At 43.3% G+C, this 18,785-nt stretch overlaps 21 non-coding genes across 21 annotated transcripts; all 21 read left to right on the top strand.

Annotated features, from left to right (window-relative positions):
• Positions 1 to 5,056: 5,056 nt before the first annotated feature.
• trnaq-cug (transfer RNA glutamine (anticodon CUG)) lies at positions 5,057 to 5,128 on the top strand. The gene has a single exon. It is a non-coding gene; the product is annotated as a tRNA-Gln (tRNA).
• Positions 5,129 to 5,237: 109 nt separating this feature from the next.
• Positions 5,238 to 5,311, top strand: trnai-aau (transfer RNA isoleucine (anticodon AAU)). Its single transcript has one exon. It is a non-coding gene; the product is annotated as a tRNA-Ile (tRNA).
• Positions 5,312 to 5,399: 88 nt separating this feature from the next.
• On the top strand, positions 5,400 to 5,472 carry trnaf-gaa (transfer RNA phenylalanine (anticodon GAA)). Its single transcript has one exon. It is a non-coding gene; the product is annotated as a tRNA-Phe (tRNA).
• Positions 5,473 to 7,118: 1,646 nt separating this feature from the next.
• Positions 7,119 to 7,190, top strand: trnaq-cug (transfer RNA glutamine (anticodon CUG)). Its single transcript has one exon. It is a non-coding gene; the product is annotated as a tRNA-Gln (tRNA).
• Positions 7,191 to 7,299: 109 nt separating this feature from the next.
• On the top strand, positions 7,300 to 7,373 carry trnai-aau (transfer RNA isoleucine (anticodon AAU)). Its single transcript has one exon. It is a non-coding gene; the product is annotated as a tRNA-Ile (tRNA).
• Positions 7,374 to 7,461: 88 nt separating this feature from the next.
• trnaf-gaa (transfer RNA phenylalanine (anticodon GAA)) lies at positions 7,462 to 7,534 on the top strand. Its single transcript has one exon. It is a non-coding gene; the product is annotated as a tRNA-Phe (tRNA).
• A 769-nt stretch (positions 7,535 to 8,303) lies between these two features.
• trnaq-cug (transfer RNA glutamine (anticodon CUG)) lies at positions 8,304 to 8,375 on the top strand. Its single transcript has one exon. It is a non-coding gene; the product is annotated as a tRNA-Gln (tRNA).
• Positions 8,376 to 8,484: 109 nt separating this feature from the next.
• Positions 8,485 to 8,558, top strand: trnai-aau (transfer RNA isoleucine (anticodon AAU)). Its single transcript has one exon. It is a non-coding gene; the product is annotated as a tRNA-Ile (tRNA).
• An 88-nt stretch (positions 8,559 to 8,646) lies between these two features.
• On the top strand, positions 8,647 to 8,719 carry trnaf-gaa (transfer RNA phenylalanine (anticodon GAA)). Its single transcript has one exon. It is a non-coding gene; the product is annotated as a tRNA-Phe (tRNA).
• Positions 8,720 to 10,363: 1,644 nt separating this feature from the next.
• Positions 10,364 to 10,435, top strand: trnaq-cug (transfer RNA glutamine (anticodon CUG)). The gene has a single exon. It is a non-coding gene; the product is annotated as a tRNA-Gln (tRNA).
• Positions 10,436 to 10,544: 109 nt separating this feature from the next.
• On the top strand, positions 10,545 to 10,618 carry trnai-aau (transfer RNA isoleucine (anticodon AAU)). The gene has a single exon. It is a non-coding gene; the product is annotated as a tRNA-Ile (tRNA).
• Positions 10,619 to 10,705: 87 nt separating this feature from the next.
• On the top strand, positions 10,706 to 10,778 carry trnaf-gaa (transfer RNA phenylalanine (anticodon GAA)). Its single transcript has one exon. It is a non-coding gene; the product is annotated as a tRNA-Phe (tRNA).
• Positions 10,779 to 12,422: 1,644 nt separating this feature from the next.
• trnaq-cug (transfer RNA glutamine (anticodon CUG)) lies at positions 12,423 to 12,494 on the top strand. Its single transcript has one exon. It is a non-coding gene; the product is annotated as a tRNA-Gln (tRNA).
• Positions 12,495 to 12,603: 109 nt separating this feature from the next.
• trnai-aau (transfer RNA isoleucine (anticodon AAU)) lies at positions 12,604 to 12,677 on the top strand. The gene has a single exon. It is a non-coding gene; the product is annotated as a tRNA-Ile (tRNA).
• Positions 12,678 to 12,765: 88 nt separating this feature from the next.
• trnaf-gaa (transfer RNA phenylalanine (anticodon GAA)) lies at positions 12,766 to 12,838 on the top strand. The gene has a single exon. It is a non-coding gene; the product is annotated as a tRNA-Phe (tRNA).
• Positions 12,839 to 13,608: 770 nt separating this feature from the next.
• Positions 13,609 to 13,680, top strand: trnaq-cug (transfer RNA glutamine (anticodon CUG)). Its single transcript has one exon. It is a non-coding gene; the product is annotated as a tRNA-Gln (tRNA).
• A 109-nt stretch (positions 13,681 to 13,789) lies between these two features.
• trnai-aau (transfer RNA isoleucine (anticodon AAU)) lies at positions 13,790 to 13,863 on the top strand. The gene has a single exon. It is a non-coding gene; the product is annotated as a tRNA-Ile (tRNA).
• Positions 13,864 to 13,950: 87 nt separating this feature from the next.
• Positions 13,951 to 14,023, top strand: trnaf-gaa (transfer RNA phenylalanine (anticodon GAA)). The gene has a single exon. It is a non-coding gene; the product is annotated as a tRNA-Phe (tRNA).
• A 1,642-nt stretch (positions 14,024 to 15,665) lies between these two features.
• Positions 15,666 to 15,737, top strand: trnaq-cug (transfer RNA glutamine (anticodon CUG)). The gene has a single exon. It is a non-coding gene; the product is annotated as a tRNA-Gln (tRNA).
• A 109-nt stretch (positions 15,738 to 15,846) lies between these two features.
• Positions 15,847 to 15,920, top strand: trnai-aau (transfer RNA isoleucine (anticodon AAU)). Its single transcript has one exon. It is a non-coding gene; the product is annotated as a tRNA-Ile (tRNA).
• An 88-nt stretch (positions 15,921 to 16,008) lies between these two features.
• Positions 16,009 to 16,081, top strand: trnaf-gaa (transfer RNA phenylalanine (anticodon GAA)). The gene has a single exon. It is a non-coding gene; the product is annotated as a tRNA-Phe (tRNA).
• The last annotated feature ends 2,704 nt before the right edge of the window (positions 16,082 to 18,785 follow it).

Genomic DNA, 18,785 nt, shown 5'->3' with positions numbered 1-18,785 from the left:
GCAGTTGCCGAGATGCAGAGGTAGTGAGCATTGGATGGTTATGTATGTTCCCGTAAGAATGAAAAATATTGTTGTTAGTGATATGTAGAGGTGAGTGAATGAGGGGTCGGTTAGAATGTCACTGCAGTTGCGCTGTAGGCGGGGGGGGGGGGGGGGGGGGTGTAGCTCAGCTGAGCGTCTCTGCTGCTGCAGAGGTGCGGTGGGTCAGTATAGAGACAATATGTGCTCCTGCAGAAGCATCTATTACTGTATTCATGGGGGGTTGGGAGTGTGACGATAGTGGTATTTGAAGTGTAAGTGTATATGACTTGTTTAGAGCATTGCTGCTACATCAATTGACACTTGGGTGACCTCTAAATGGGTCAGAGCTGTGGTGAAAAGAGTAAATGGAAGTATGGGATAGTTTGAGTTTGGAGGGAAATTAAAGGAAGAAAAGAGGAGAAGAGGGCTAGAAATGCATGAGGGTGGAGGTCATTTGGAGAAGATCAGCTGGGCTTCCGTGATGTGGTATTGTTCTCTTGAGGTGTAAGAAGCGAATAGTGTTTGAAATGGGTGAATGGGGGGGGGGAGCTTCTTAATAAAGAAGGCAGAGCTTCCTCCTCCTGCCTAGTTAGATCAGCTATGATGGGATGGAATGTGGGATTGAAATTATGTTAATTCAGACTTTTCAAAAACCAAAAAAGGGCTAGTGTGAATATGGCCTCAAGTGTGTGGGCTGTATGAGGCAAAAAGGGGCTAGTGTGAATATGGCCTCAAATGTGTGGGCTGTATGAGGAAAAAAGGGGCTAGTGTGAATATGGCCTCAAGTATGTGGGCTGTATGTGGCAAAAGGGGCTAGTGTGAATATGGCCTAAAGTGTGTGGGCTGTATGAGGCAAAAGGGGCTAGTTTGAATATGGCCTAAGGTGTGTGGGCTGTATGAGGCAAAAGGGGCTAGTGTGAATATGGCCTAAAGTGTGTGGGCTGTATGAGGCAAAAGGGGCTAGTGTGAATATGGCCTAAAGTGTGTGGGCTGTATGAGGGGAAATGCATCTTTGTGAAGAGTGTGAATACATTTGGAAATGGATGTAGAGTGTGATGGGTTGAATAAGGGTAGTTTCTGGAGCTGGTAGCCATGACCTCTAAAATGAGAAAACAAGAAAGAATTAGAGATTAAATGGTCACGACATGGTACATGTACAGCAGACATAATTAAATGTTTTAGCTGATATTCGTGCAAGGTCACTTCGTAAGAGCGTGGGCAACTGTGAATGGAAGCGCCTTTGTTAATACATGTTACAATAGCTTAGATGTCACAATGTGCAAGGGTTGTAGAAGTGGACATTCGTCCCCCTGCAGGGTGGCAGATGGATGAAGAGCTGAGGATATGGGCCGGGTCTTGGCTGGTGGTCCTGGAAGTACCTCTTGAAGAGCAGGTGAGGTTATAGTGAGGTGAAGTGGAGTTAATTCCCTTAGTGTTATAGTAGTTTGTTTAAAAGCAAAATGTATCTAACAGAGTCAGTGGATGAAACGTTATTCTACTGCCAGAAATGTCCTCTTTGTTCGTAGCAGTCAAGCAGGAAGTTGTTTCTTCGCTGTTTCTCATCCCACTGACTTGCCATTATAAGCATGACTATAGCACTCATGTGTATTGATATAAGAGTAGCTATTGGCATGTTGCAAAAGAGCTTCAATGCTTTGTGTTGAATGTTTTTCACTGGCTGGGTAATACTCTTTTCGTTGGTTCCATGGCTATCAGATTAGATGTGGCAGAGGGGTTATTATTTATTATTATAATTTTTATTTTTTATTTATTTTTTTTATATAAATAAAATGTAAATAATCAACTGCCAACATCAAACCTTTAACTTCAAAAAACGATGTCACCTTAGTAGGAACTGTGTGAATGTACTGTTTGTCATGGGCTTTTACTAAGTCCAAGATAAATATCATCATGTTCGGAATCTTAACGTGATTGAAAAATCTCGAGCGTATCTGGCCGGATTCATTCACAAAGTCTTAGCACTCAGTCCATTCATGAAACTGTCAAGAGATAAGGCGGGGTCATCTAAAGTTTGGAAAGCTCATTGGATGGTGACATTTCACCTTTTGGCTCCTTGGAGTATCCGTCAGAGTGCAAAAGGTCGGCGGCCGTTTTGTCAAGCAAAATCGCTATAGTGTTTGTGCTTGAAAGACTATTCTGCTGCACGCGCTCCAGCAGCTGGTTTGACTGAAAACAGTGCATCCTTCCATGGACGTTTATCAACATATGAATATGTTGTGGACTAATGTTTGTGGAAAAGATTGCTTGGTCAGTTGCGATCGAATTACTTCTGCAGTCAGAAAGTTATGGATCTGTGGACAGGCGGGAGGTTGAGAGGTGAGTTCTTTATTGAAATCATTTGATTCACGCTGGTCTCGTCTTTCAAAACTTTTATAAAATGTTTAGTCTTTGTTAGAGTGTAGTTATGTAGCGAAGCTTCCGCTTAAAGCATGTACGTTACCGAAAGTAGACCTCTAGGATATCAGTGAGAGTCAGGCTTCATAGAAATGGCTTGGATCACCGGCGTCTTGAGTTTAATGGAAGGTGTGGCTTGCGTTGAGTGGGGCAGTAGGAGTAGAAGTTGGAAGAGCTGGTGGGCCGTCTTGCTGTAATTCAGGCTTGATAGCTGGCGAGGCGGCGGCTGAAGTTTTGGGGAGAGCGGGGTTCTGGCTGGAGTTGTTGTTGTTGCTGTTTGTTTGTTTGTTCTTCCACGTTGAAAGGTTTAAACAATGCTGAAGCCTAGGTTAAATGCTGGAGCGTTTGTAGCGTTCTTCCAAACAAAGATAAAACATTAGGGAGAAAATGATCCATTTATAGTAAACTAGGATCACTCTGATTGGATTATTACTGATTACAGATGAGTGGCCAGACGTGCTCAATCATATCACGTGCTCCTCTCAAATTAGTTTATGAAACTTCACTTCACGTAGTATGTGTCACCGTCACATTTGTACACAAGCTTTAAATGAATGCTTTTAGTCTCCTAAATTCATATAATAAAGAGAATGACAAAATAACGTTATTAACCGGTTAACTGTAAACGTTTCTGTTCAGAACAATTAAAGTTTATCTTTTTTTCGTTTTTGTTCCTGAAAAATGTCATTTGTTTCCGTTTTTCGTTGCCATTTCTTGAACCGGTTCGGAGCCCTGCTTAAAATATTGTAATCATTATACTTGTATAATATAGATCTATACATTATTGGCAGCAATGTATTATCTAATTTCAATTTTGCATTTATATCTTATTTTATTTCAAATGTTTAATAAATGTTTATAATAATTTACTAATTAAATTTACTCTAATATTGCAGAAAACACATTGTTTACCAACCACACTAACAATAACACTGACCTGTTTCTTTTTAAAGGATAAAAATGGAATAAAAAGTGTACTTAAAGGAAGAGGCACCAGTTCCAGCTGCCACAAAAAGGCAATGGACACAGAATAAAATAGGTTGCTCAGGTGAAAAAGACACAGAAGCAGGGATAACAGCAACAAACATCATAAAAGAAAGAGAGATAGACTCTGTTGAACTCATAAAATGCAGACATACATTCAACATGTGTCTACTTCAAGGGTACCCCTTTCTCTTTTTTTTTTGCATCCAACTAAACAGATGGGAGTTGAATTAAAATAGATAGATGGATTGACATTTTAATAAATGAAAAAAGTAAGAAATAAAACGTAAAAGTGTACAGCTTGTTTGTTTGCATAAATGTATAATTTGAATGGTTTAGAGTAATGGTTGATTTTTATAATTGCCCATAATCTATTTGTATACTTTTATTTTATTTATTTTTTGTTTGTTTGTTGTATTGTTTATCTGTTAGAACTCATATTGTATTGCTACCAACAGCAAGTGACTTTTCAAACATCAAAAATAAAATAAAAAAATAATTATATAAAATACATTCATTTGTATTTGTCCCACATCCAGGTAACACCATTAGTCGTCAAATTGCCTAGAATAGCGTGCTTTTCTTTTGAAGGTCCTACCTAGTAATGCTCCAGTAAATGTGTGAGAAGCCCTGCATGCCGAATGACGAGTTACTCAGAAATCAATGCAAATTGGCTCCGCCTTGGATGGACCTTCTGCTACTTTCCTGCAAGGCCAGTTTTTTAATTCATCCTCTTCATCTCGGGCAGCAGCTCTACACCGTCTTGAGGTTCAATAGTGTAATGGATAGCACTCTGCATCCAGCGATCTAAGTTCAAATCTAGGTGGGACCTGTTTTTTTTGCCAGCACCGCACAAAAAAAGCTAAAATAGCATTCTATTCCCTTAAAGGTCAGAGAATAACAGTTACTATGGGTTTTCTAGGACCCTCAAGTCCAGCTGCTTCACCCTCAAGTCCACCTGCTTCCATTTGACCAAAACGCTATCTTTCTCCCAGGTGGTCACATCGCTTCTGGTGATGATTCCTATGGGCTAATCGACAGCACTCTGCTATATATTTAGTGCTTTGATTTCCCACTGCAGACGCGCCATCGAATAAAAGAAAACTGTGACTTGATAGGGCTTCTGAAGGATTGCAATGATTAGTACTACACAGAACCGGCAAAGCTGACGTAAGGAAATTCGCTCTAAACCCTCCAGGTGCAACCAGCTTTGCAATAAAAGCCACTGTGAAAGGCATGAAAACACAAGTGGAGAATGCGGACATCGATCCAGCTACCTCTAGCATGCTAAGCGAGCGCTCTACCATTTGAGTTAATTCCCCTTTTCACAAGCCAAATTGAACATTTTAGACGTGGTCAAAAAAGAAAAAATAAGATCACATCTGTTCTGTGGTGGCTTCTTTGCCCTGCCTGCCATTTAGTCGTCAAATTGCTTAGAATAGCGTGCTTTTCTTTTGAAGGCCCTACCTAGTCCTGCTCCAGTAAATGTGTGAGGAGCCCTGCATGCCGAATGACGAGTTACTCAGAAATCAATGCACATTGGCCTTGCCTTGGATGGACCTTCTGCTACTTTCCTGCAAGGCCATTTTTTTAATTCATCATCTTCATGTCGAGCAGCAGCTCTATATCATCTTAAGGTTCCATGGTGTAATGGTTAGCACTCTGGACTCTGAATCCAGTGATCCGAGTTCAAATCTCGGTGGGACCTGTTTTTATTTTGCCAGCACCGCACAAAAAAAGTTAAAATAGCATCCTGTTCCCTTGAAGGCCAAAGAATGACACTAACTCTGGGTTTTCCAGCACACTGGCAAGAAAACGGCCGGTTAGCTCAGTTGGTTAGAGCAAGGTGCTAATAACGCCAAGGTCGGGGGTTCGATACCCCTACTGGCCAAATCTTTACTCTCTTATGCCTCAGATGAACTTAAGGGCTCAGCTTGGTCTCACAGACATCCCTGCTGCAGGAAAGCTCTGTCATGGCAGCCGAAATAGCTCAGTTGGGAGAGCGTTAGACTGAAGATCTAAAGGTCCCTGGTTCGATCCCAGTTTTCGACAAAGCAATTTTGTTGTTTTCTGTTTTTGGGCACAGGGTCAGTTGAATGAAAGTCACCCAAAAAGCCTAGCCGCTTCACCCTTAAGTCCACCTGCTTCCATTTGACCAAAACGTTATCTTTCTCCCAGGTGGTCACATCGCTTCTGGTGATGATTCCTATGGCCTAATCGACAGCACTCTGCTATATATTTAGTGCTTTGATTTCCCACTGCGGATGCGCCATCGAATAAAAGAAAACTGTGACTTGATTGGGCTTCTGAAGGATTGCAATGATTAGTACTATACAGAACTGGCAAAGCTGACGTAAGGAAATTCGCTCTAAACCCTCCAGGTGCAACCAGATTTGCAATAAAAGCCAGTGTGAAAGGCATGAAAACAGAAGTGGATAATGCGGGCATCGATCCAGCTACCTCTCTCATGCATGCGAAGCGACCGTTCTACCATTTAAGCTAATTCCCCTTTTCACAATCAAAATTGAACATTTTAGACGTGGTCGAAAAAGAAAAAATAAGATCACATCTGTTCTGTGGTGGCTTCTTTGCCCTGCCTGCCATTTAGTCGTCAAATTGCCTAGAATGGCGTGCTTTTCTTTTGAAGGCCCTACCTAGTAATGCTCCAGTAAATGTGTGTGGAGCCCTGCATGCCGAATGACGAGTTACTCAGAAATCATTGCACATTGGCCTTGCCTTGGATGCACCTTCCGCTACTTTCCTGCAAGGCCAGTTTTTTAATTCATCATCTTCATCTCGGGCAGCAGCGCTACACCATCTTGAGGTTCCATAATGTAATGGATAGCACTCTGCATCCAGCGATCTAAATTCAAATCTAGATGGGACCTGTTTTTTTTTTTTTTTGCCAGCACCGCACAAAAAAGCTAAAATAGCATTCCATTCCCTTGAAGGCCAGAGAATAACAGTTACTATGGGTTTTCTAGGACCCTCAAGTCCAGCTGCTTCACCCTCAAGTCCACCTGCTTCCATTTGACCAAAACGCTATCTTTCTCCCAGGTGGTCACATCGCTTCTGGTGATGATTCCTATGGGCTAATCGACAGCACTCTGCTATATATTTAGTGCTTTGATTTCCCACTGCAGACGCGCCATCGAATAAAAGAAAACTGTGACTTGATAGGGCTTCTGAAGGATTGCAATGATTAGTACTACACAGAACCGGCAAAGCTGACGTAAGGAAATTCACTCTAAACCCTCCAGGTGCAACCAGCTTTGCAATAAAAGCCAGTGTGAAAGGCATGAAAACACAAGTGGAGAATGCAGACATCGATCCAGCTACCTCTCGCATGCTAAGCGAGCGCTCTACCATTTGAGTTAATTCCCCTTTTCACAAGCCAAATTGAACATTTTAGACGTGGTCAAAAAAGAAAAAATAAGATCACATCTGTTCTGTGGTGGCTTCTTTGCCCTGCCTGCCATTTAGTCGTCAAATTGCTTAGAATAGCGTGCTTTTCTTTTGAAGGCCCTACCTAGTCCTGCTCCAGTAAATGTGTGAGGAGCCCTGCATGCCGAATGACGAGTTACTCAGAAATCAATGCACATTGGCCTTGCCTTGGATGGACATTCTGCTACTTTCCTGCAAGGCCATTTTTTAAATTCATCATCTTCATGTCGAGCAGCAGCTCTATATCATCTTAAGGTTCCATGGTGTAATGGTTAGCACTCTGGACTCTGAATCCAGTGATCCGAGTTCAAATCTCGGTGGGACCTGTTTTTATTTTGCCAGCACCGCACAAAAAAAGTTAAAATAGCATCCTGTTCCCTTGAAGGCCAAAGAATGACACTAACTCTGGGTTTTCCAGCAAACTGGCAAGAAAACGGCTGGTTAGCTCAGTTGGTTAGAGCGTGGTGCTAATAACGCCAAGGTCGCGGGTTCGATACCCGTACTGGCCAAATCTTTACTCTCTTATGCCTCAGATGCACTTAAGGGCTCAGCTTGGTCTCACAGACATCCCTGCTGCAGGAAAGCTGTGTCATGGCAGCCGAAATAGCTCAGTTGGGAGAGCGTTAGACTGAAGATCTAAAGGTCCCTGGTTCGATCCCGGGTTTCGGCAAAGCAATGTTGTTGTTCTGTTTTTGGGCACAGGGTCAGTTGAATGAAAGTCACCCAAAAAGCCTAGCCGCTTCACCCTTAAGTCCACCTGCTTCCATTTGACCAAAACGCTATCTTTCTCCCAGGTGGTCACATCGCTTCTGGTGATGATTCCTATGGCCTAATCGACAGCACTCTGCTATATATTTAGTGCTTTGATTTCCCACTGCGGATGCGCCATCGAATAAAAGAAAACTGTGACTTGATTGGGCTTCTGAAGGATTGCAATGATTAGTACTATACAGAACTGGCAAAGCTGACGTAAGGAAATTCGCTCTAAACCCTCCAGGTGCAACCAGCTTTGCAATAAAAGCCAGTGTGAAAAGCATGAAAACAGAAGTGGATAATGCGGGCATCGATCCAGCTACCGCTCTCATGCATGCGAAGCGACCGTTCTACCATTTAAGCTAATTCCCCTTTTCACAATCAAAATTGAACATTTTAGACGTGGTCGAAAAAGAAAAAATAAGATCACATCTGTTCTGTGGTGGCTTCTTTGCCCTGCCTGCCATTTAGTCGTCAAATTGCCTAGAATGGCATGCTTTTCTTTTGAAGGCCCTACCTAGTAATGCTCCAGTAAATGTGTGAGGAGCCCTGCATGCCGAATGACGAGTTACTCAGAAATCAATGCACATTGGCCTTGCCTTGGATGGACCTTCTGCTACTTTCCTGCAAGGCCATTTTTTAAATTCATCATCTTCATGTCGAGCAGCAGCTCTATATCATCTTAAGGTTCCATGGTGTAATGGTTAGCACTCTGGACTCTGAATCCAGTGATCCGAGTTCAAATCTCGGTGGGATCTGTTTTTATTTTGCCAGCACCGCACAAAAAAAGTTAAAATAGCATCCTGTTCCCTTGAAGGCCAAAGAATGACACTAACTCTGGGTTTTCCAGCACACTGGCAAGAAAACGGCTGGTTAGCTCAGTTGGTTAGAGCGTGGTGCTAATAACGCCAAGGTCGCGGGTTCGATACCCGTACTGGCCAAATCTTTACTCTCTTATGCCTCAGATGCACTTAAGGGCTCAGCTTGGTCTCACAGACATCCCTGCTGCAGGAAAGCTGTGTCATGGCAGCCGAAATAGCTCAGTTGGGAGAGCGTTAGACTGAAGATCTAAAGGTCCCTGGTTCGATCCCGGGTTTCGGCAAAGCAATGTTGTTGTTCTGTTTTTGGGCACAGGGTCAGTTGAATGAAAGTCAGCCAAAAAGCCTAGCCGCTTCACCCTTAAGTCCACCTGCTTCCATTTGACCAAAACGCTATCTTTCTCCCAGGTGGTCACATCGCTTCTGGTGATGATTCCTATGGCCTAATCGACAGCACTCTGCTATATATTTAGTGCTTTGATTTCCCACTGCGGATGCGCCATCGAATAAAAGAAAACTGTGACTTGATTGGGCTTCTGAAGGATTGCAATGATTAGTACTATACAGAACTGGCAAAGCTGACGTAAGGAAATTCGCTCTAAACCCTCCAGGTGCAACCAGCTTTGCAATAAAAGCCAGTGTGAAAGGCATGAAAACAGAAGTGGATAATGCGGGCATCGATCCAGCTACCTCTCTCATGCATGCGAAGCGACCGTTCTACCATTTAAGCTAATTCCCCTTTTCACAATCAAAATTGAACATTTTAGACGTGGTCGAAAAAGAAAAAATAAGATCACATCTGTTCTGTGGTGGCTTCTTTGCCCTGCCTGCCATTTAGTCGTCAAATTGCCTAGAATGGCATGCTTTTCTTTTGAAGGCCCTACCTAGTAATGCTCCAGTAAATGTGTGAGGAGCCCTGCATGCCGAATGACGAGTTACTCAGAAATCAATGCACATTGGCCTTGCCTTGGATGGACCTTCTGCTACTTTCCTGCAAGGCCAGTTTTTTAATTCATCATCTTTATCTCGGGCAGCAGCTCAACACCATCTTGAGGTTCCATAATGTAATGGATAGCACTCTGCATCCAGCGATCTAAATTCAAATCTAGATGGGACCTGTTTTTTTTTTTTTTGCCAGCACCGCACAAAAAAGCTAAAATAGCATTCCATTCCCTTGAAGGCCAGAGAATAACAGTTACTATGGGTTTTCTAGGACCCTCAAGTCCAGCTGCTTCACCCTCAAGTCCACCTGCTTCCATTTGACCAAAACGCTATCTTTCTCCCAGGTGGTCACATCGCTTCTAGTGATAATTCCTATGGGCTAATCGACAGCACTCTGCTATATATTTAGTGCTTTGATTTCCCACTGCAGACGCGCCATCGAATAAAAGAAAACTGTGACTTGATAGGGCTTCTGAAGGATTGCAATGATTAGTACTACACAGAACCGGCAAAGCTGACGTAAGGAAATTCGCTCTAAACCCTCCAGGTGCAACCAGCTTTGCAATAAAAGCCACTGTGAAAGGCATGAAAACACAAGTGGAGAATGCGGACATCGATCCAGCTACCTCTAGCATGCTAAGCGAGCGCTCTACCATTTGAGTTAATTCCCCTTTTCACAAGCCAAATTGAACATTTTAGACGTGGTCAAAAAAGAAAAAATAAGATCACATCTGTTCTGTGGTGGCTTCTTTGCCCTGCCTGCCATTTAGTCGTCAAATTGCTTAGAATAGCGTGCTTTTCTTTTGAAGGCCCTACCTAGTCCTGCTCCAGTAAATGTGTGAGGAGCCCTGCATGTCGAATGACGAGTTACTCAGAAATCAATGCACATTGGCCTTGCCTTGGATGGACCTTCTGCTACTTTCCTGCAAGGCCATTTTTTTTAATTCATCATCTTCATGTCGAGCAGCAGCTCTATATCATCTTAAGGTTCCATGGTGTAATGGTTAGCACTCTGGACTCTGAATCCAGTGATCCGAGTTCAAATCTCGGTGGGACCTGTTTTTATTTTGCCAGCACCGCACAAAAAAAGTTAAAATAGCATCCTGTTCCCTTGAAGGCCAAAAAATGACACTAACTCTGGGTTTTCCAGCACTCTGGCAAGAAAACGGCCGGTTAGCTCAGTTGGTTAGAGCGTGGTGCTAATAACGCCAAGGTCGCGGGTTTGATACCTGTACTGGCCAAATCTTTACTCTCTTATGCCTCAGATGCACTTAAGGGCTCAGCTTGGTCTCACGGCATCCCTGCTGCAGGAAAGCTGTGTCATGGCAGCTGAAATAGCTCAGTTGGGAGAGCGTTAGACTGAAGATCTAAAGGTCCCTGGTTCGATCCCGGGTTTCGGCAAAGCAATGTTGCTGTTTTCTGTTTTTGGGCACAGGGTCAGTAGAATGAAAGTCAGCCAAAAAGCCTAGCCGCTTCACCCTTAAGTCCACCTGCTTCCATTTGACCAAAACGCTATCTTTCTCCCAGGTGGTCACATTGCTTCTGGTGATGATTTCTATGGCCTAATCGACAGCACTCTGCTATATATTTAGTGCTTTGATTTCCCACTGCGGACGCTCCATCGAATAAAAGAAAACTGTGACTTGATAGGGCTTCTGAAGGATTGCAATGATTAGTACTATACAGAACCGGCAAAGCTGACGTAAGGAAATTCGCTCTAAACCCTCCAGGTGCAACCAGCTTTGCAATAAAAGCCAGTGTGAAAGGCATGAAAACAGAAGTGGATAATGCGGGCATCGATCCAGCTACCTCTCTCATGCATGCGAAGCGACCGTTCTACCATTTAAGCTAATTCCTCTTTTCACAGTCAAAATTGAACATTTTAGACGTGGTCGAAAAAGAAAAAATAATATCACATCTGTTCTGTGGTGGCTTCTTTGCCCTGCCTGCCATTTAGTCGTCAAATTGCCTAGAATGGCGTGCTTTTCTTTTGAAGGCCCTACCTAGTAATGCTCCAGTAAATGTGTGTGGAGCCCTGCATGCCGAGTGACGAGTTACTCAGAAATCATTGCACATTGGCCTTGCCTTGGATGCACCTTCCGCTACTTTCCTGCAAGGCCAGTTTTTTAATTCATCATCTTCATCTCGGGCAGCAGCTCTACACCATCTTGAGGTTCCATAATGTAATGGATAGCACTCTGCATCCAGCGATCTAAATTCAAATCTAGATGGGACCTGTTTTTTTTTTTTTGCCAGCACCGCACAAAAAAGCTAAAATAGCATTCCATTCCCTTGAAGGCCAGAGAATAACAGTTACTATGGGTTTTCTAGGACCCTCAAGTCCAGCTGCTTCACCCTCAAGTCCACCTGCTTCCATTTGACCAAAACGCTATCTTTCTCCCAGGTGGTCACATCGCTTCTGGTGATGATTCCTATGGGCTAATCGACAGCACTCTGCTATATATTTAGTGCTTTGATTTCCCACTGCAGACGCGCCATCGAATAAAAGAAAACTGTGACTTGATAGGGCTTCTGAAGGATTGCAATGATTAGTACTACACAGAACCAGCAAAGCTGACGTAAGGAAATTCGCTCTAAACCCTCCAGGTGCAACCAGCTTTGCAATAAAAGCCAGTGTGAAAGGCATGAAAACACAAGTGGAGAATGCAGACATCGATCCAGCTACCTCTCGCATGCTAAGCGAGCGCTCTACCATTTGAGTTAATTCCCCTTTTCACAAGCCAAATTGAACATTTTAGACGTGGTCAAAAAAGAAAAAATAAGATCACATCTGTTCTGTGGTGGCTTCTTTGCCCTGCCTGCCATTTAGTCGTCAAATTGCTTAGAATAGCGTGCTTTTCTTTTGAAGGCCCTACCTAGTCCTGCTCCAGTAAATGTGTGAGGAGCCATGCATGCCGAATGACGAGTTACTCAGAAATCAATGCACATTGGCCTTGCCTTGGATGGACATTCTGCTACTTTCCTGCAAGGCCATTTTTTAAATTCATCATCTTCATGTCGAGCAGCAGCTCTATATCATCTTAAGGTTCCATGGTGTAATGGTTAGCACTCTGGACTCTGAATCCAGTGATCCGAGTTCAAATCTCGGTGGGACCTGTTTTTATTTTGCCAGCACCGCACAAAAAAAGTTAAAATAGCATCCTGTTCCCTTGAAGGCCAAAGAATGACACTAACTCTGGGTTTTCCAGCACACTGGCAAGAAAACGGCTGGTTAGCTCTGTTGGTTAGAGCGTGGTGCTAATAACGCCAAGGTCGCGGGTTCGATACCCGTACTGGCCAAATCTTTACTCTCTTATGCCTCAGATGCACTTAAGGGCTCAGCTTGGTCTCACAGACATCCCTGCTGCAGGAAAGCTGTGTCATGGCAGCCGTAATAGCTCAGTTGGGAGAGCGTTAGACTGAAGATCTAAAGGTCCCTGGTTCGATCCCGGGTTTCGGCAAAGCAATGTTGTTGTTCTGTTTTTGGGCACAGGGTCAGTTGAATGAAAGTCACCCAAAAAGCCTAGCCGCTTCACCCTTAAGTCCACCTGCTTCCATTTGACCAAAACGCTATCTTTCTCCCAGGTGGTCACATCGCTTCTGGTGATGATTCCTATGGCCTAATCGACAGCACTCTGCTATATATTTAGTGCTTTGATTTCCCACTGCGGACGCGCCTTCGAATAAAAGAAAACTGTGACTTGATAGGGCTTCTGAAGGATTGCAATGATTAGTACTATACAGAACCGGCAAAGCTGACGTAAGGAAATTCGCTCTAAACCCTCCAGGTGCAACCAGCTTTGCAATAAAAGCCAGTGTGAAAGGCATGAAAACAGAAGTGGATAATGCGGGCATCGATCCAGCTACCTCTCTCATGCATGCTAAGCGACCGTTCTACCATTTAAGCTAATTCCTCTTTTCACAGTCAAAATTGAACATTTTAGACGTGGTCGAAAAAGAAAAAATAATATCACATCTGTTCTGTGGTGGCTTCTTTGCCCTGCCTGCCATTTAGTCGTCAAATTGCCTAGAATAGCGTGCTTTTCTTTTGAAGGCCCTACCTAGTCCTGCTCCAGTAAATGTGTGAGGAGCCCTGCATGCCGAATGACGAGTTACTCAGAAATCAATGCACATTGGCCTTGCCTTGGATGGACCTTCTGCTACTTTCCTGCAAGGCCATTTTTTTTAATTCATCATCTTCATGTCGAGCAGCAGCTCTATATCATCTTAAGGTTCCATGGTGTAATGGTTAGCACTCTGGACTCTGAATCCAGTGATCCGAGTTCAAATCTCGGTGGGACCTGTTTTTATTTTGCCAGCACCGCACAAAAAAAGTTAAAATAGCATCCTGTTCCCTTGAAGGCCAAAAAATGACACTAACTCTGGGTTTTCCAGCACTCTGGCAAGAAAACGGCCGGTTAGCTCAGTTGGTTAGAGCGTGGTGCTAATAACGCCAAGGTCGCGGGTTTGATACCTGTACTGGCCAAATCTTTACTCTCTTATGCCTCAGATGCACTTAAGGGCTCAGCTTGGTCTCACGGCATCCCTGCTGCAGGAAAGCTGTGTCATGGCAGCTGAAATAGCTCAGTTGGGAGAGCGTTAGACTGAAGATCTAAAGGTCCCTGGTTCGATCCCGGGTTTCGGCAAAGCAATGTTGCTGTTTTCTGTTTTTGGGCACAGGGTCAGTAGAATGAAAGTCAGCCAAAAAGCCTAGCCGCTTCACCCTTAAGTCCACCTGCTTCCATTTGACCAAAACGCTATCTTTCTCCCAGGTGGTCACATTGCTTCTGGTGATGATTTCTATGGCCTAATCGACAGCACTCTGCTATATATTTAGTGCTTTGATTTCCCACTGCGGACGCTCCATCGAATAAAAGAAAACTGTGACTTGATAGGGCTTCTGAAGGATTGCAATGATTAGTACTATACAGAACCGGCAAAGCTGACGTAAGGAAATTCGCTCTAAACCCTCCAGGTGCAACCAGCTTTGCAATAAAAGCCAGTGTGAAAGGCATGAAACAGAAGTGGATAATGCGGGCATCGATCCAGCTACCTCTCTCATGCATGCGAAGCGACCGTTCTACCATTTAAGCTAATTCCTCTTTTCACAGTCAAAATTGAACATTTTAGACGTGGTCGAAAAAGAAAAAATAATATCACATCTGTTCTGTGGTGGCTTCTTTGCCCTGCCTGCCATTTAGTCGTCAAATTGCCTAGAATGGCGTGCTTTTCTTTTGAAGGCCCTACCTAGTAATGCTCCAGTAAATGTGTGTGGAGCCCTGCATGCCGAGTGACGAGTTACTCAGAAATCATTGCACATTGGCCTTGCCTTGGATGCACCTTCCGCTACTTTCCTGCAAGGCCAGTTTTTTAATTCATCATCTTCATCTCGGGCAGCAGCTCTACACCATCTTGAGGTTCCATAATGTAATGGATAGCACTCTGCATCCAGCGATCTAAATTCAAATCTAGATGGGACCTGTTTTTTTTTTTTTGCCAGCACCGCACAAAAAAGCTAAAATAGCATTCCATTCCCTTGAAGGCCAGAGAATAACAGTTACTATGGGTTTTCTAGGACCCTCAAGTACAGCTGCTTCACCCTCAAGTCCACCTGCTTCCATTTGACCAAACGCTATCTTTCTCCCAGGTGGTCACATCGCTTCTGGTGATGATTCCTATGGGCTAATCGACAGCACTCTGCTATATATTTAGTGCTTTGATTTCCCACTGCAGACGCGCCATCGAATAAAAGAAAACTGTGACTTGATAGGGCTTCTGAAGGATTGCAATGATTAGTACTACACAGAACCAGCAAAGCTGACGTAAGGAAATTCGCTCTAAACCCTCCAGGTGCAACCAGCTTTGCAATAAAAGCCAGTGTGAAAGGCATGAAAACACAAGTGGAGAATGCAGACATCGATCCAGCTACCTCTCGAATGCTAAGCGAGCGCTCTACCATTTGAGTTAATTCCCCTTTTCACAAGCCAAATTGAACATTTTAGACGTGGTCAAAAAAGAAAAAATAAGATCACATCTGTTCTGTGGTGGCTTCTTTGCCCTGCCTGCCATTTAGTCGTCAAATTGCTTAGAATAGCGTGCTTTTCTTTTGAAGGCCCTACCTAGTCCTGCTCCAGTAAATGTGTGAGGAGCCATGCATGCCGAATGACGAGTTACTCAGAAATCAATGCACATTGGCCTTGCCTTGGATGGACATTCTGCTACTTTCCTGCAAGGCCATTTTTTAAATTCATCATCTTCATGTCGAGCAGCAGCTCTATATCATCTTAAGGTTCCATGGTGTAATGGTTAGCACTCTGGACTCTGAATCCAGTGATCCGAGTTCAAATCTCGGTGGGACCTGTTTTTATTTTGCCAGCACCGCACAAAAAAAGTTAAAATAGCATCCTGTTCCCTTGAAGGCCAAAGAATGACACTAACTCTGGGTTTTCCAGCACACTGGCAAGAAAACGGCTGGTTAGCTCAGTTGGTTAGAGCGTGGTGCTAATAACGCCAAGGTCGCGGGTTCGATACCCGTACTGGCCAAATCTTTACTCTCTTATGCCTCAGATGCACTTAAGGGCTCAGCTTGGTCTCACAGACATCCCTGCTGCAGGAAAGCTGTGTCATGGCAGCTGAAATAGCTCAGTTGGGAGAGCGTTAGACTGAAGATCTAAAGGTCCCTGGTTCGATCCCGGGTTTCGGCAAAGCAATGTTGTTGTTCTGTTTTTGGGCACAGGGTCAGTTGAATGAAAGTCACCCAAAAAGCCTAGCCGCTTCACCCTTAAGTCCACCTGCTTCCATTTGACCAAAACGCTATCTTTCTCCCAGGTGGTCACATCGCTTCTGGTGATGATTCCTATGGCCTAATCGACAGCACTCTGCTATATATTTAGTGCTTTGATTTCCCACTGCGGACGCGCCTTCGAATAAAAGAAAACTGTGACTTGATAGGGCTTCTGAAGGATTGCAATGATTAGTACTATACAGAACCGGCAAAGCTGACGTAAGGAAATTCGCTCTAAACCCTCCAGGTGCAACCAGCTTTGCAATAAAAGCCAGTGTGAAAGGCATGAAAACAGAAGTGGATAATGCGGGCATCGATCCAGCTACCTCTCTCATGCATGCTAAGCGACCGTTCTACCATTTAAGCTAATTCCTCTTTTCACAGTCAAAATTGAACATTTTAGACGTGGTCGAAAAAGAAAAAATAATATCACATCTGTTCTGTGGTGGCTTCTTTGCCCTGCCTGCCATTTAGTCGTCAAATTGCCTAGAATAGCGTGCTTTTCTTTTGAAGGCCCTACCTAGTCCTGCTCCAGTAAATGTGTGAGGAGCCCTGCATGCCGAATGACGAGTTACTCAGAAATCAATGCACATTGGCCTTGCCTTGGATGGACCTTCTGCTACTTTCCTGCAAGGCCATTTTTTTAATTCATCATCTTCATGTCGGGCAGCAGCTCTATATCATCTTAAGGTTCCATGGTGTAATGGTAAGCACTCTTACGTTACGTTAGCAGGCTTACGGCCATACCACCCTGAGCACGCTAGAGGGAGCTAGAGTGAAACAGGAAGTGTGAGGCTGCAGACGGGAGAGAAAGGCTCTCCCTTTGTTTTGGTTTATTTTGAGTTTATTTAATAGTTTTTCTTTGGTGATAGTGGGCATTTTTTGATTTTTTTGTTTTTAAACCACCTGACAGCAGCACGTGTGCTTGCTGGAAGGTGGTTAGCACTTTTTTTTTGAGAGAAAATGGACTCACAAAGTAACAGCACAGATTTGTTTGAAGAAGCACGAGGGGAAAACATCACAGGACGGACTGGAGAAACACAGCACTGGATTAGGAGGGGAAGGACAACTGGAAAACAACGTTGGACGGGAAGGAGGAAGAAACATGGCAAACAAAGAACGACAAGAAAACCAACAACAGGAGAGGCAACAAGAAAGAAGTGGAAAAAGGTACATGAAGGAAGCAACGGTGGTTCTAAATGTGGACAAAGTTAAAGAGGTGAGAGTTTTGGAAATAATTAATGCAGTAACTGAAAAGTGTGGACTTGGAAAAATTCTTGCGAGAAGGCCGAGACAGGACAAAGAATATGAACTAACGTTAGAAAAAGAAGAAACATGCGATAAACTGATGGATGGACTAATTATAAAAGGAGAAACCTGTGAAGTGAAAATGCTACAAAATAGAGACTATGTGGTTTCCTTCATGCATTTGCCCGCTTACCTGGATGATCAATTAATTATAGATAAATTAGAAGGCTGGGGAGTATTTCCCATAACAAAAATTAAAAGAAGGCTATATCTGGGCACAGAAATAGAGGATGGAGCATGTTTTATCAAAGTGAGATTCCCCAGAGAAGTGATATCTCTACCTTACAGCACAAGGCTGGAAACGGCAGAAGGTCAGCAATATTTTAGGGTGATGCACAGCCACCAGGTTAAGACTTGTAGGCTGTGCATGAGCCCGGACCATATGGTCAAAGATTGCCCAGACTTTAAATGCTATAAATGTGAGGAAAGGGGACATTTTGCCCGAGACTGCGATGCCATTAAGTGCCCGGACTGCCAGAATTATATAAATAAGTGTGAATGTTGGATGGAGGAAGAGGAGGAGGAGGATGAGATCCAGGTGAGTGGGCAAATGCATGAAGGAAACAGTGAAAGGGAAAGTTATGAAGAGGAACAAACAACGGCACAAACAATACAAACTACAACAGAAGAAATAACATTGGATGAGGAGAAAACAAACGAAGAAAAGGAAAAAGAAACAGAAACAGACAGTCAACAAATAGAGCATGAAGAGGAGGTAGCATGGACACCAATGGACATAACGTCTAGCTTCAAAAACGTGTTGGATGTAATAGAAAAGGAAGATCTTAAAGAACAAAACAAGGGAGCAGACAGAGAGACTGGAAAACATGAAGAGGAAGTAGAAAAAGACAAAATTGAGAAAAGACAAACAAGACTATCGGCAAAAGCTTTATCAAATATAGAAACTGCTAGAAAAAAAGGTTTGAAAAAAGGACAACTGAAAAGCCACAACAGATATGATTCTTTGAGAGGTTTGGGAGAAGAAGAGGACTGAGATGACGGTTTTTATTTCCTTTTTCCTTCTTTTAATGGTTTTAAATTGTGTGTCTTTTAATGCAAGAGGTTTAATGGACTTAAGAAAATTCCAAAATGTAAAAGAAAAGTGTAAAAGAGAAGAAATAATTATTTTACAAGAAACAAATTGGAAAAATGAGGTGATGGAGAAATATAAAAAAGAATAGGATGGGGACTTTTATTATAGTAATGGAGATGGGAAAGCTGGGAGAGGAGTAGCTATTTTAATAAGAAAGAATGCACTACAAATGAGTAAAGTAATATATAAAGACAAACAAGGAAAATGTATGATTTTAGAAATA

This window comes from Danio aesculapii, chromosome 4 (genome assembly GCF_903798145.1).
Source record: "Danio aesculapii chromosome 4, fDanAes4.1, whole genome shotgun sequence".
NCBI classification, from domain to species: Eukaryota; Metazoa; Chordata; class Actinopteri; order Cypriniformes; family Danionidae; genus Danio; species Danio aesculapii.
Note: the sequence above shows the minus strand (reverse complement) of the source record. Positions and strands in the feature narration are given on the sequence as shown.